The sequence below is a fragment of the Nicotiana sylvestris genome, chromosome 6 (assembly GCF_000393655.2).
Source record: "Nicotiana sylvestris chromosome 6, ASM39365v2, whole genome shotgun sequence".
NCBI lineage: Eukaryota > Viridiplantae > Streptophyta > Magnoliopsida > Solanales > Solanaceae > Nicotiana > Nicotiana sylvestris.
The window spans coordinates 7,336,739-7,350,470 of NC_091062.1; the positions used below are offsets into that span (position 1 = coordinate 7,336,739).

General features: G+C 36.5%; 2 non-coding genes across 2 annotated transcripts; both read left to right on the plus strand.

The window, feature by feature from the left end:
* The first annotated feature begins 7,796 nt into the window (after nucleotides 1–7,796).
* Nucleotides 7,797–7,869, plus strand: TRNAF-GAA (transfer RNA phenylalanine (anticodon GAA)). Its single transcript has one exon. It is a non-coding gene; the product is annotated as a tRNA-Phe (tRNA).
* Nucleotides 7,870–13,391: 5,522 nt separating this feature from the next.
* Nucleotides 13,392–13,464, plus strand: TRNAF-GAA (transfer RNA phenylalanine (anticodon GAA)). Its single transcript has one exon. It is a non-coding gene; the product is annotated as a tRNA-Phe (tRNA).
* The last annotated feature ends 268 nt before the right edge of the window (nucleotides 13,465–13,732 follow it).

Sequence of the window (13,732 nt, forward strand, 5' to 3'; positions counted from 1 at the left end):
CTTTTCTTTGTTTTTTTCTAATTTCAAACAAAAAAAATGAAAATAACATAATAAATAATAAAACAAAAAATGAAATTAAAACAAACAACAATGTAACACTTCAACACAATTATCACACCCTAGAACGAACGATGCCCATGTATATATTTTCGAATTTCGTTCTTTTTAACGACTGAATTATGATTTTTGATTATCCTGACATACATGCTTTGTATTTTGATCGGTGAGATTAAATGTAAAATGGGTAGACCGACAAATGACTAACAACACATGTCACGGAAAATGACAAATTGTACAGTGAGGCCATTTATCACTATTTTTTGTTTTCCTTTTGGAGTGATTGCTCGTGAAGCAAAAATCACGTGCTTACAAGTACAAGTCAACTACAGCTAGAAAGCAATTGCAAAAAGTGACTGTCTGCAATAGTGCAACAGATAGTGCAACAGACAGTGAAGTAGACATTGCAGCAGTCACTTCCCATTGAGATTGGACATCACTAAGGATGTCTTGTGTAGTATAAACCTTATGCAAGGCATAAGATTCAGGTTCAACACTTGCAAATACAGAAAACGAAAATTCTCTCAAGTGCTCAAGAACCTCTCTTAAGAACAAAGCTACTCCAACCTCAAGGACCTGATCCGAGATTGATGATATCTTAAGTCCTTAGGGTTGTTGAGTCTTTGTTATGTGTTCTTCATTGTAACTCCTATCTGGCTTTCTTAAAAGCGTTGATTAGATTGAGTCATAAGCAAAAGCCTTTGTAACCGTAGTATGACAAAGTGGCTTGTGGTGGAAACATCACAAGTTAGTCAAAGCCTTTGTAACCGTAGTGTGACAAAGTGGCTTGTGGTGGAAATATCACAAGTTAGTCAAAACCTTTGTAACCGTAATGTGACAAAGTGGCTTGTGGTGGAAATACCACAAGTTAGTCAAATTCTTTGTAACTAGGATAGTTATAGAGTGGCTTGTGATGAGAGTATCACAAGTTAGTTGAAGTCTTTGCAATAGGGTTATTGTCCTTAGAATTGTTGAGTCTTTGTTATGTGTTCTTCATTGTAACTCCTATCCGCTTTTCTTAGAAGCGTTGATTAGGTTGAGTCATATGCAAAAGCCTTTGTAACCGTAGTGTGACAAAGTGGCTTGTGGTGGAAACATCACAGGTTAGTCAAAGCCTTTGTAACCGTAGTGTGACAAAGTGGCTTGTGGTGGAAATACCACAAGTTAGTCAAATTCTTTGTAACTAGGATAGTTATAGAGTGGCTTGTGATGAGATCATCACACGTTAGTTGAAGTCTTTGCAATAGGGTTATTGTAAAGTGGCTTGTAATGGGGAGATTGCAAGTTAGTGAAGTTAAAAGCCTACAGGTGTAGGTCGTGATTTTTTGATCCCCGTGTGTGGGATTTTTCCACGTAAAAATCCTCTACCTTATTTACATTTAGCTTTACTAGCATTCACAACAGAACCCGATAAAGGACCAGGTACTCTACTATTTCGTGAACTCACACAAACGTAGCACTGTACCAAATTGATGTAGGACCAGATCGCTATATAGTTTGGTTCATCAATATTTTCAGAGGAAACAGATAGAGAACCCGATTCTCTATACAATCTGGTAGACGCATAGTTTCTAACAGGGTGGAATAGCCAAAGAGGTACCGGTGAAGCTTGGCTCTTACGAAGGAAAATTCAACCTGCGAGTGGTGATCATAGATGACTTCGAGTTGATAGTTGGGTTGGAATTCCTAAGGCAAACCAACACCATGTCTGTACCATTTGCAGACATGCTACTGATGATGGGAACCAATAGGGCCAAGCCCTGCATTATCCCGCACATGCCCATGAAGATAACCGTTGAGAACATCTTGGCCTTGCAGTTGAAGAAAGGGGTCAAAAGGAATGAACTTACATTCCTGGAAACCCTCTGCGTTGAAGATATAGAACGCTCCTCGGGTCCCATTCCTGAACCCGTGAAGGAGCTACTACTGGAGTTTGAAGATGTCATGCCATAAGACATTCCAAAGTGGCTCCCTCCTAGGCGCATTATGGACCATGAAATTGAGTTGGTGCTGGGTGCGAAGCCACCTGCCCGGGCGCCTTACAGAATGTCACAACTCAAAATCACTGAGCTTCAGAGACAATTGACGGAAATGCTAGATACAGGGATCATTGTACCCTCCAAGTCCCCATATGAGTCCCTTGTTCTATTCCAAAAGAAACATGATGGCAACCTGCGACTCTGTGTGGATTATCGAGCTCTAAACAAAATCACTGTGAAGAACAAGTACCATATTTCGCTAATAGAATACATGTTCGATAGACTGGGTGGTGCGACATTGTTCACCAAGATGGACCTGAAGACAGGTTATTGGCAAGTTCAGATTGTAGAGGGTGATGATCAAAAGACGACCTGTGTGACAAGATATGGGTCGTACAACTTCCTAGTTATGCGGTTCGTCTTGACTAACACCCCAGATACGTTTTGCACCTTGATAAACCAAGTCTTCCGAGAGTACATTGATGAATTCGTGGTGGTCTACTTGGATGACATTGTGGTATATAGCCAAACATTGGAGGAACGCCTGATGCACTTGCGGAAGGTCCTAGCTCGATTGCGGGAGCATGAACTATATGCGAAGCTGTCTAAGTTCTCCTTTGCTCAAAAGCAAATTGACTTCCTCGGACATGTCATCGAGGAAGGGAGAATCAAAATGGACCAATATAAGATTCAGGCAATCATAGATTGGCCGCCGCCTAAGGATATCCACGCCTTGAGGGCATTCCTTGGCCTATGCAATTTCTATCGGTGATTTGTGAAAAACTACTCCCTCATTGCAGTACCATTGACAGAACTTCTCAATAAGGTCACGCCTTGGGATTGGGGACCCAGGTGAGCGGAGGCCTTTAACGCATTGAAAGCGGCTATGTCTAGTAGCCCCGTCTTGGCCCTCCATGATCTGGCCAAGCTATTAGAGGTACGAACAGATGCATCCAACTATGCCCTCAACAGAGTCTTGCTACAAGAAGGGCATCCTGTAGCGTACGAGAGTCGGAAGCTGAAGGATGCAGAGGGACACTATGCCACCCATGAGAAAGAATTATTGGCTGTCGTCCGCTGCTTGCGCCTTTGGAGGCGCTATCTGCTGGGGACCCCGTTTGTGATCAAGATAGACAACACGGCTGTTAGCCATTTCATGACCCAACCGAAGTTGAATGGTCGATAGGCCATGTGGCAGGAACTCCTAGCTGAATTCCACTTTAACCTGGAGTACCGAAGTGGGAAGACCAATCATGTTGCTGATGCACTCAGTCGGAGAGCTGACCTAGCATCGGTGTGCCTACTCGCCACCTTAAGGGGGAGCAAAGTAGCCACCTCCATCAAGGACCAGATATAGGATCTACTCATCAAGAATTCTGTTGCACAGTATTTGGTTGATTTTGTAGGACAGGGCAAGACTCGCCAGTTCTACATGAAAGATGGTTTCCTGAAAGTGAAAGGGAACCGACTTTATGTTCCTAAAAGAGGAGATCTGCGAAGGACTCTTCTGGCGAAATGTCATGATACTCTATGGGCCGGCCATCCCGATAAGGAACGTACCATGACATTACTTCGCCGTGATTATTATTGCCCTCAAATGGCCGATGACGTTGCTCAGTATGTGAAGACTTGTCTATTATGCCAGAAGGACAAGTCGGACTGATTGACACAAGCGAGACTCTTGGAACCACTAGCTGTCCCAAAGAGACCTTGGGAAAGCGTTTCCTTAGATTTTATCACCGGATTGCGGAAGGTCGGAGATCTCACAACTATCTTGGTTATGGTAGATCTATTTTCCAAGTATGCTACCTTTATTGCCGCCCTACAATATATATCAGCAGAAGATACAACTCGACTCTTCTTCTCTCATGTCGTCAAATATTAGGGTCTGCCCAAAGACATTGTTAGTGATCGCGACTCACGCTTCACTAGCAACTTTTGGACCCAACTCTTTAAGTGCCTTGAGTCAAAGCTAGGTCACAGCTCAAGTTTTCATCCGCAATCTGATGGTCAGATGGAGCGGTTCAATGTTATATTGGAGGAATATCTCCGCCACTTTCTAACCAGATCGCAGAAGAATTGGGTGAAGCTTCTGGATGCTGCTCAACTGTGTTTCAATTCACAAAAGATCTCTAGTACAAACAAAAGCACTTTTGAAATTGTTAACGGACATCAATCGCTACTCCCACACACAGTCAATGCACCAAATATGTCTAAATCTCCTTGAGCTGCTAGCTTCTCAAAAGAGTATAAGTGAAATTTAGAGATAGTACGGAGCTATCTTGTCAAGGCTCAAAAGTGGATGAAGAGGCATGCTGATCAGAATCGTCGCTTTGTCAAATACCAAGTAGGAGACAAAGTGATGGTCAAAATTCCAAAGCGGTACTTATTTGTGGGGGTCCATGACCCTCGCATATTGCAAAAATACATTGGGTCCTTGTCCATAGAAAGGCACATTGGGAAAGTTGCATACCGAATGGATACCCCAGCTTGGTGAAAAATTCATCTTGTCTTCTATGTCAGCCTCCTGAAACCTTTTTGGGAAGACACGGAGGATCCTTCACGGAGCCAGCTCACAATACCCAATATTCGAGGTCCCAATTCAACCGGAAAAAGGCGTGTTGAAGCTATCCTTGATGATAGAGTGATTCATGCCTAAAAGAAAGATCACCAAGCATTTTTGGTGAAATGGCAGGGCTGATACAGAGGAGAATACATGGGAGAGGGGAACAAACCTCAAAGCCTACAAGAGCCTAATTGAAGATTATATTGCAAGTAAGGCGCCGAGGACGTCATCAACTCAGATGGGGGAGAATGTCATGGGAGGCTTTCCAGCCATGCCCCATGACCCCTTAGGCGCGCCCCGTGGCGTCCTAGTAAGCCTCCCAATGCCTAGCGTATTTACATTTGGTAGCCGAAAAAGTGTATAAAAGTTGTATAATTTTTGTATATAACATACAGAATGCATATATATACAAAAAATATACAAATTTTATACATTTTTTTACTATTATTTTTACAACAGCTATACAGTGTCATTTTTCCGACGTTCTTGCCATGTTGAATACCACTTATGACCAATTGCAAACAACTTCGAAACTCGAGGATAATAAGCCTTTATCTTTCTCCAACGAAATATTAGACTTAGTTCACATGGCAAAAGCCTTGAACTTATGACCTAAGTCACAAGTAATAACATACTTTTAATTTCAAACTTCTCATTGTATTTTTGATGATATTATGTTATAGCCATACAAATATCATAATATATTTGAGATCACAATTTTTTTATCTTTTTTTTTCAAGTCCAATCAATTAGACACGATCACACAAAATGGAATGAAAGGAGAGTATTATATATAATACTCCTATATAAATTTTGATTACTAAAAAGAAAAAGAAAAGAAGAAACTCTCTCGTGGGACCATAAAAAAGGGAAAAAAATAAAATAAAAATAAAAGAACTCTGAGATGGGACCAAGGTCCAAGGTGGCTAAAATCTTAGCCTATATAACTACCAAATTAATTGTAAACTCTTCCTTCTTCATACAAACTTCCATCTAAAGCCGCCAAACACAATGACCCTTTCATACTTCTTTCCATCGTCGGAGTCTCGTCGGAAAACCTGCCGGAAATCTACTTTCCGGCAGCGGTCGTTGACTATGGTAAAGCAGCAGAAAACAAGGTTCTACATCCTTAAACGTTGTATCATCATGCTTTTGTGTTGGCAAAGTCATTCTGTTGCTGATTGATCGCTATAATTCAATCATTTCTTGTGAATATTTGTGAAAAAAGAAACTTCAGAGATGTTGTATTTTCGTCCCTTTCAAATGGGTAAAGCTTTGTTTCAGCTGACAATCATACTTTCTTTGAGCCGAGGATCTATTGGAAACAAGCTCAGCGTATACGGCCGTACACATATCCTTTCCGGACCCCACTTATAAATATGTTGTTGTTGCTGCCGCTTGTTTCAGTTGGTGAAAGCTTTGGAGAGATCAAAGATAAAATTATGAATGAATTTCAAGAAATTCAGTGGCCAGAATTTGTCAAAGAATTCAGATTTGTGGAATTTGGAAGAGTGAAGATTGAAAAATATCTTGATTGATCGCTTCTGCGAACAACCGGAGAGAAGAAACGAATTCAGAATTCAAAGTTTAAGAGTTTCTATAAATTAAGAGTTAAATATTTGTAGATATTTAATGAATTGTTTAATACAGGTTATTATACAAATGATAAAGTTTTTGTAGGGAGTGAAAAGGAAGAGTTTTGAAAAAGAGGATTTGTTTCCTCTTTATTCTGTAACTATTTGTTTTGTTTGATTTCTCAATGTTTATAATGATTAGAGGTGAAAAAATCCAGCACTAAGTGGTGTGTTCTACTTTTCTGCAAACCTAATTAACATTACTTGAATAAACATATGTCATGATTGAAATTTGGAAAATCTCAATCTAACAATCTATTTTTGAATTAATTGGTTATTAAGGGCTTTTAGGTAGTCTTTATAGTTTACAAAATTTAGCTAACAATATCAGAAAAGGTTAGGAAAATGAATGAAGAGAAATGTTAAAGAAATATAGTTTGGCTTTGTTCTTACATGTCGCGTCCTTAATTAGTAATGTTATCCTTCTTGTTATTTGAGAAAAGGAACCCTTAGTAAAATGATTAAATTCTTTTACACATAACCAGAGGTCTCGGGTTGAGCTCCTCTTCTACAGAGAGTTCTAAAACCTCTTAAGTGGACCTTCCTCTACACGTAGAGAGAAGACAGAAAAAGAATATTTCCCCGATTTCCGTCTGTCGTATATTCCTCTTATGTGTTCTATAAAAACGAGAGGAATAAGCTTTCCACTAACACTTTATCAGATATTCCCCTTCCAAAGACACTTTCTCGAGCTTTTTTCTCTTTTTACGGCATAAACTAGTCGAATAAGTGAGTTCAGAATATGTCGAATCTTGAAAAAAAAATAGAAGAAAAAAAAACCTATTACAAGTAGCAAAAGTTATTGTAAGCCTTGAGGGGTCCAAAGAAAATAGACAAGATATTCCAAGTAGATGAGAGAGATGTAGAATAAGAACGAACTTTTCAATATTCCATTGCTTAATCTTTTTGGTTTAGACTTTAGATACAAGTGGACCACCATCCATTTGCATAAACACTCTTAACAACTTGAAATCTCCAATTTTCTCCAAGTTTTTTTATTCTATTTTTCTTTTATATTAAGTAGTATATTGTGTTACAATTCATAGAATATAAACAAATCGTAGAAAGTGTAATATTCTTAGCTAGTATTCTAGCTAATAGGCATGTACAAATGTAAACTACATCCACAAAAGGGTTATCATCATCAGCTATTTTAATTGCGTAATTTTCATGAACTAAATCGAAAAGAATCAGATCGGGCTTAAATTGCCGTCACAATTTTATTTCTTGCAATTTTCTATTCTTTACCTATTTACTACATAATCGATATCCATTACTACACTACTTACCAACCAGGATTAAGTTGGTTATCCCGGTATGCAACTTGCGATTAAAACTATCTTATGTTTGGTTGAGAGTATTAATTAAAACTAAGATAACTTTTATATTAGAATTATGGGATTATATATCACATACAAAAGGCCGGGTAAATAATCCTGGTTATAATTCCAAGATTGCTAATTTTGAACCAAACAATCCCTTAGTTAATTTTTTGAGCACAAATATGGATTAGTTGATGTTTAAGTACTATAATATAAATGTGTTTCACTAAAACAACAAGCGGGGATAGCTCAGTTGGGAGAGCGTCAGACTGAAGATCTGAAGGTCACGTGTTCGATCCACGTTCACCGCATTTTATTTTTGCTTTTTAGGTCTGCTGTTAGCTTTTCTTTGTTCTAATTTATTTAGACTTTCCCACTTCCTTGGGGTATTTTGGATAAGGAAATATTCCATCTTTTATACTATTTATCTTCATAAAAAGGAAGACTGATCTAATATGAGAAATCAAATATTGTAAAATTAGAACATTTCCGTATAAACTTAGGTCCCTTTAATTCAGTTGAAAAAGGAATTATAGTCATTGATTCATCTTATAACCTAATTAAGATACCTTGAAAGATTTTACTAAAATAATGAGTAAAAAAAGAAGAAGAAGAAGAAGAAGAACTAAAACAGGTGCATTTTGTTGATGCTAGTTCATTTTAATATTAAAATTATAATATTTAAGTGCATTATTTCTTGTGAGGTAATGACTATAAATTGGCAAAAAAAAATGGTCATTATTTTTGGTGTAAGTCATGAAACCACTAATGTCATGATCTACTACTAATTACCCACTAAAGATTAAAGTTTGTAACCACCAACCATGTTTACAATTTTATTATTCCACTACTTTGTTATTTATTCTATTGAAGAAATTTTACAGCTATAAATAGTGGTGTTTCTTCCTTATGTTGTATATGAGAAAAGTGTTGTAGTGTGCATGAAAAAAGTATGGTTGATGTAGTGAAAAAGAGAGTTGAGAAAATGAGAAAATCTAAGAGCCCGTTTGACATAAGATTATTTTCACTTTTTTCGAATTTTTTTTTCGAAATCAGTGTTTGGCCATAAAATTTTCAATTTTCACTTGAAGATGAATTTTGGAATTTTTCAAAAATTTAAAAAATTCCAAAAAGTTATTTTTCAAAATTTTCACTCAGATCACTCGCAAAACTTCAAAAACAATCCAAAATTATATTCATGTCCAAACACAACTCTAATTTTTAAATACTATTTTCACTTGAAAAAAATTATTTTTTTGAAATTTTACAATTCTTATGTCCAAACGCCCACTACTAGACTGGTGAAGATGCTACCGCAGTAAACTTGAATCTCCTTAAAGAAAACAAGATATTCACGCCTCAGCTTGAAGAATATTTAATTATTTTTCTTCATCTTATTTTTCTAATTATATTTTTACCAACACATTTGCCTTGTGAAATTGCAACCTGGAAGACTTGTTAATTTGCTTTACTTGTTGTATTTACCAAATCTAAACTAGTCGGTTTAATTAGTGATAACTTAAGAATATTAGATGCGGGAAGAAAGAAAAGAAACCCTCTACAAGCAAAAGACGAAACTAGTCTTAAACCTACAAATTCACGTAAACAGTGGCAATTCAGAATTTTTTAATTATAGGTGCTCAACTATTTTTAATCGAGATACTGTTATTGCGACTGAATATTCACTTAATATATTTATATGAATTACTAATTTTTCTATATAAGTATTGGTATTTGGCTCAAAAAGCTCACAATAGAGATCTGCCATTGCACGTAAATCCATTAAGTTCTGCCTGAATTTTGTATTTAATTATATTAAGAAATTCACTAAATATCTATAGATATTTGATTGTGAATCTAGTTATTATTTTTGTTTACCCTTAAAGATGGATAACAATTGAATTTATACGCGGTTCTAAGGATATGTGGACTAATTCAATACAAATGATTAATGATGTTAGATAAGCAAATTAAAGACAGAATAAACAGCCAATTGAGTCCGGACTCGGTTATAAGCTTAACAAGTAGTCTGTCTTCGGTTCTGAGCTAAACAGTAATGAAGAACTATGAGCAAAATTAAGAAGTTTGAATAACTTTTAGAAGCAGAGAAAACATATGTATATTGCCTTGAAATGCGTGTTACAGAGTGTTTATTGAATAATAAACTTCTCATTTATATAGTAGGGAAGTTTTACTAAGTACAAAAAAATCCTCCTTTTCGCTAATCACCAATCTGCTGTCGATACGGCCCGAGATCTATGTCATGATATCCGGTTGGGCACGGATATCACAGTCTTTGCTAAACGTGTGCGGGCGTTTGGCAATGCTTGTTGGATTTTGTTATTAATAACAAAAGAAGTGTGAATGGAAAATGGTGGGAAAAGAAATAGAGGGAAGTGAAATTTTGAATTAGTTCACTTTACTAATAAACTTTGTCCCTCATCGGTAGAAGGAAAGAAAATCTTTGTGCATATATAGAGGCGCTCATCTTTTAGCTCTTAAAAAGTTAAGAAGAAGGCAAGCCTCGCGCCGTCGTCGTCGTCGCTCCCTCGGTTGGACTTCGGCTTCGGTCAAAGATTGATTGATTAAATATTTTGGACAAACTTCTTTTCAAATATTTAATTAATTAATTAACGAAAATTCAATCCGGAATAACCCATGATCCGATCACCAGAGTTTTTGGTACCAATACGCTGGTGAGTTAAATCGTTCTATCCTGGGAGGATATATTCCATAATCTCTGGTACTTGAAGAGAATAATTTCCTTAACGATACACTGTGTATTCAGTGGGCTCGATTTATTTCTATACTGTTTTCAAAATTTATTTTGACGTTCTAGTTCTACTAACTTTCTGTTTCTGTTTCTGTTTTTGTTTTCTAGAAAGTTTATTATTTTATTGATTTTACAGTAATACAGATTGAATAATAATGCTCTCCAAGGTCTTGGAACTCTGACCGGATCCGAGGGGGCCGTGGTCTCGATGGCTCCGAGGGCGGGTATTTTGTTCGGGCCTTGATACGAGAGGCTCCCACCTTCGATTTCTATTCCTTGTAGTTACCTCCTAGCTTCGTTTGTCCCACCGGGAAATCGAAGTGTCCCTTAACTTCGGTTTTACTCGTATATAATTTATACTGCATTAACTTAATATCATTATAGAACCTATAAATTTCAAACGGTCTTTTACAAGTGGTAAGAATTAGTTTAAGCCTTGAGGTGTCCAAAGAGAAGGTGAAAGATATAGCGAAGTAGATAAAAGGGGTGTAATAGGAAGAATTTTCCAATCATAACATTGCTTTACCTTTCTAGGGCAAAAAGGAAGACTACTTTAAAAATTGAAGTAGGCTTTCAACACGTTCTTGCCAATTGCCAAGTCTGAGTAGCAATGTACAAAATTACTACTCCAATTTTATAGATGATTGCAGGTATCTGATGCTTAGATCGAACCACCACCCACTAAAGCATTTAGAGAAAATCTAGCATGACATGCAATTTGGAGAATTTAGAGCGCTTAAAATTCCAATCGTACTTTGTCATCTACAAGTGGAAAGAGTTATTGTTAGCCTTAAGGGATCCAAAGAGAAGAGGCAAGATATTTCAAGTAGATGAAAGTGATATCGCTCCAATTTTCTATTCTTTACCTATTTAGTACATAATTGAAAGAAAATATATTATTATAAGTTTGTGATTGATCTCTACAATTTCTTCTTTCCTCCCTACATAAAATAAACTATCAATATTTCTATTTATAATGGTACGAATCCTAATTCAACTAGAAACAGGAAAGTCTATTCCTGGATTTATTCTAACTGCAAATCCTATTTAGACATGAATTAAATAAACCAAATCCTAAATAACTAAGATTTTCTACTACAACTTTTAATTAGTTTTCCAACATTCTCCCGTAATTCAAAGTTGTATAGTCTGACTTGTTCGTTGTGCAGTTACGTAGGAGCACTTCTCTCCAACTTTCACTTTTGATGAAGCACATGTCTTCATCCCTCAACTTGTTGAAATACCTCTCTCCAACTCATATTGATGCACTTAGTCACAAACACTCAATTTTTATTGAAACACCTGTCTTCAACTCACGTTGATGCACTTTGTCACCAACACCCAATTTTGTTGAAGCTCTTGTCTCCAACTCACATTGATGCACTTTGTCATCAACCGTTGATGCACTTTGTCACCAACACCCAATTTTGTTGAAGCACCTGTCTCCAACTCACGTTGATGCACTTTGTCACTAACCGTTGATGCACTTTATCACAAACATTCAATTTTTATTAAAACACCTGTCTTCAACTCACGTTGATGCACTTTGTCACCAACACTCAATTTTGTTGAAGTTATTGTCTCCAACTCACATTGATGCACTTTGTCACCAACCGTTGATGTACTTTGTCACCAACACCCAATTTTGTTGAAGCACCTGTCTCCAACTCACGTTGATGCACTTTGTCACCAACCGTTGATGCACTTTGTCACCAACCGTTGATGCACTTTATCACCAACACCAGATTTTGTTGAAGCTCCTGTATCCAACTCACGTTAATGCACTTTGTCACCAACCGTTGCTGCACTTTGTCACCAACACCCAATTTTGTTGAAGCTCCTGTCTCCAACTCACGTTGATGCACTTTGTCACCAACACCCAATTTTGTTGAAGCACATGTCTCCAACTCACGTTGATGCACTTTGTCACCAACCGTTGATGCACTTTGTCACCAACACTCAATTTTTGTTGAAGCACGTGTCTTCAACACCCGTTGATGCACTTTGCTACCAATATTCAATTTTGTTGAAACACATAATTAACTTTCAACTTTTTTAAAACCTCTTTAATTTTTAGAGAAGAGTTTCTTCATCTTGTGCCATATTTATTGCACCTCTTTAAACTTGTTTTTTTCTTCTTGAATCTGTCATGAAACTTTTCATCGAATAACCTGATTTTGTCGACAACTATCTATGATTTTTCCAACATATTTTTTTGGCCAGACAGGCGGCACTCATTGGCTAGCGCCGCCCGCCGGCAGCGGAAGCTACTTGATTCTCTCCTAAATCGTAGAAGCTCTTATACCAATATGAAGAAAAATATATTATTATAAATTTCTGATTGATCTCTACAATTCATTATTTCCTCCACACATAAATAAGCTATCAATACTCCTATTTATAATAGTATAAAACCTATTTCAACTAGAAACAGGAAAGCCTATTGCTATATTTATTCTAATTGCAAATCCTATTTAGAAATGAATTAAATAAACCAAATCCTAAATAACTAAGGTTTCCTACTACAACTTTGAATTAGTTTTTCAACAATAATCGATATCCACTACTATACGAGTCCGTTTGGATTGACTTTTTTTAAGTGCTTTTAAGCCAAATTAACTTTTAAGTCATTTTGTAATGTTTGGATAAAGTAAAAAATGCTTTAAACACTTGTTTTTAAACTAAAACGACAAAAAAAAGCCAAAAGTTAGAATTCCTAACTTATGATTTAAAAGCTATTTTGACTTAAAAGTCACTTAAAATAAACTCATCCAAACGGGCTTACCAACCAGAATTAAGACGGTTATCCCGGTATGAAATTTGTGAATAAAACTATCTTATATTTGTTTGAGGGTATTAGCTAAAAACTAGAATAACTTTTATATTAGAATTATGGAATTATCTATCCCATATATAAGGCCGGGCAGATAATCATGGTTATAATCCCAGGCACTCCTGGTTTTGAACCAAACAATCCCTTAGTAAATTTTTCAGCGAAAATATGGATTTGTTAGACAACCGTATCGTATATAAAATACATATTTTTTAGATAGACAGCAAGCGGGGATAGCTCAGTTGGGAGAGCGTCAGACTGAAGATCTGAAGGTCACGTGTTCGATCCACGTTCACCGCAATTCATTTTATGGTTTTGGCCATTTTAAATTATTTTAGACTTTCCCATAGACTTTTGGGACATTTTTCTTTTGCATTTTCTCTTTCCATCGCGCTCTGGTCAGTAAATATTATTGTAAAGTTTTTGATAATTGAAATGAATATTATTAGGAACAAGAAAATTATTGGTTTTTAAAAATATTAATTAAAGTTCACTAAAAAAATTTAAACCAATTATAAAGCTTTTCATAGTAAATAAGCACATGATTCGGTTTCTATATATATCTTTG